Here is a 3127-nt window from a genome sequence, read left to right on the forward strand (position 1 = left end):
GCCTTCAGCTGTATCAGCCAAGCCTCCCAGTTTGGTGTCATCAGCAAACTTGCTGAGCAGACTCTGTCCTCTCATCAATGTAATCGATGAAGATGTTGAACAGGACTGGACCCAGCATTGATCCCTGGGAGACTCAACTGCTTACAGCTCTCCAGTTGGACCTAGCACCATTGATCACCACTCCTTGAACTCGATTTTGTAACCAGTTCCTAATCCACCTGTCTGCTCTTCCATCCCCACTTCCTGAGCTTGCTCACTAGAATATCATGGGAGACAGTGACAAAGGCTTTGCTAAGGTCAAGGCAGACTACATCCACTGGTCTCCCTGAACCTACCCATTCAGTTATGGGATAATAGAATGCTATCAGGTTAGTCAAGCATGACTTCCTCTTGGTAAATCCACGCTGACTACTCCTGATAACCTTCTTCTCTTCCAAGTGTCTTGAGATGCCCTCCAGAAGGAGGCCCTCCATCATTTTTCCAGGGATGGAGGTTGGTGGTGTTTGTTTTTTTTCTCTACTTGAAATTGTCTGCATTCTTTCAGTGCTTTCTGTCAGCAACATCAGCTGAGATGGATGTAGTTTTCTGCCAGGAGTGGAGTCTCCAAGGTAACAAGGAAACCAAGCTTCAGTCAAAATGCTCCAAACTTCAACATAATGTAGGCCAAATTCATTCACACTAGCCTTGTGGCTGACTTAGGTGTGCGTGATGGTTTGGGAATGAAACCACAATGAAATCACCCAGACTAGATTCAGCTGGCTGGACGTTAAGGAACGATGCTGTGTTGACAGCTCAGCACATTTACAAGCAGATATCTACACAACATACACAACTATTTACAGTTGTATATTAAAAGCAATGCAGAAACACAAAGTCCCTCCCAGAACAATCAGGTGACCTCCGAAGAGAGGAAGGCAAAGAGTGCCCCAGGCGTGGGCCGGCAGCCGCCGCAGCCCTCGGCAGAGGCTCCGTGACCGCGGCGCGACACCGCCCGCCCCAAGGCGCTCACGCAGCGCGGCCGCGCGCGGCGCCCCAACGGCTCCGGCAGCCGCCGGCCCACGGCAGCTGCGCCACGCGCACCCGCGGGCCCTCAACCGGCGCCTGTTTTAAAGCGGCTCGCGTGCCGGCCGTCACTCCTTGCCTTGCTATGATTGGTTAGCGTGGCTTGTCAATTATGGGCGTACCCGCTGCCGTCGCCTGCTGATTGGCTAGGCGGGGGTAGAGCGAGGGAAAGCTGTGGCGGTGGGGCTGGAACGGAGGAAAGCTGTGGTGGCGGGGCCAGGCGGGTGAGGTGGCTGGTGGAGCTGGTGGGCAGGTCTGCATTCCCGCATTCCCTGTGTGGTCTGATGGCGTGGTGTAGGGCTCCGAACGGGAACGAGGGGAATCATGCCGCAACCTCGCCTCGCCCTGCCTCGCCGCGCCTTATCTCTCTGAGAATAGCGGGTTCGGACGGCTCTTGCTGCGCTGTGGGGAAGGGCAGAGGACGGCGGGAGGGACGAGGGTGTGTGGAGTAGGAGTCGCGAGGGGGGTCGCAGCGGCCGCCCGTAACGCTCCAGTCGGCTGCTGGTTTTCTATTACCGTGCCCCACATGGCGTCTTATGACGACGTTTTCAACCTGGGGCCTGTCTATAGTCGGCTGACTTCTCTTGTTGGCCTGTAGTTCCTCTGTGCCGCTTCACCTCTTTGGGAGCACTGTGGACACCCTCATCAACTCCCACGATTTTAATTTGGCCACCGCCTTCAGTTTTTAGAGTTCTTGGCTGAATGTTTGAACTTGCTGAGGCAAAAGGGAAGTTAATTTACCTCTCTTTTGCCCGAGTTTTGTTGTTGTATGCTTTCATACCCTGTTAGGCTCTGAAATTACCAAGACATTTGCCTGATTATAGACTATTGATGCAGCTTGCAAGGCTGTGAAATACAATAATTGCGGTTTGCTTGCTGAAAGGAAATGATGTGACACCATTTGTAGCTGACAGATGTCATGCTGGTGCTGCTGTTAGGATGCTCATTTCGAGAAGGTCAGGAACCCAGAAGTAGTTTAGACTTTGGATTTTTCAGTAACCTGTGATGGGTGTCTAATATTAAACTTTTCCAGGATGGTTGGTTGCATGGATTCCTGTCCCAGAGTGAATACCATCTTCATAGAAAAGACACCTATATATGCACATAAAAGACTATTGGGGTGGAAAAAAGTCCAGTTGCATTCTATCTAATCTGTTATGATGTCATATTAAGGCTGTTGTGGAAAGAATGCGCTGAAAAATAGTTTTATTATTTGATTCAAAGCACATTTGAAATTGCAGAGTTGTTGGGAGTGAGGGTAAAGTCCACCGGTGGACAGTAATTTCATTGCACAACTTGCATAAAGGAGGCAGTGGAAGGGGCTTAATGACTCCTAAATACACTGTGTAATCTTTTTGAAAACCTTTATATTTCATGCAAGATAATTCTAATTTGGGATACTAGGGTAGTTTTCAATAAAATGTATTATGTAAGTGAAGAGTAAAAAGACTAGCAACTGTGAGGATGGTTACTGTTTTGACTGTGGAGGCAAAAACTTGCTTAGTGTGATAGGCAATTGTCTGAAAACGTTTATATATAAAGATGGGTGGCATAACATTCGGTGTATTAACTGCTATGTATGACTGCATTTTTACATATTTTTTTCTGCCAGTTGTAGAGAGTTATGTAGCTGTCAAATGCAGTAAATAGTCTATGTAGATAACAATAATTTTGATAATCAGGCTAAAAGTAAGAAGTGACAAGCTGAGAGAGTTGTTTCAGCTTCTGATTGTAGAAAATGGATGCAATTTTAAGCCTCTGAGCTCTCTCTTTTGGCAGTGTTTGGTTCAGTGCAACAAATTTGAGTTTCTGGGGTGCTTAAGGTAATTGATTTATTGGGACTTTGAGTAGTGACTTCTAATAACGAGATAGAAGCCTGAATACTTGAGCTACTTAGGCACTTTTTGCTATGGTCATAGTTTCTGTTATTCTCTCCTTGGAAATACCTTACCATTGAGGCCTTAACTGGGAAGCCTTACTGTTCAGTGTAATAGTGGGTTGACAAGAAGAAATATTTGTTTGAAATTTAAGCTGGTTTTAACTCTTTTTTTTCTGGGAAAAAAAA

This window comes from Pogoniulus pusillus, chromosome 9, assembly GCF_015220805.1.
Source record: "Pogoniulus pusillus isolate bPogPus1 chromosome 9, bPogPus1.pri, whole genome shotgun sequence".
In the NCBI taxonomy this organism is placed as follows: domain Eukaryota; kingdom Metazoa; phylum Chordata; class Aves; order Piciformes; family Lybiidae; genus Pogoniulus; species Pogoniulus pusillus.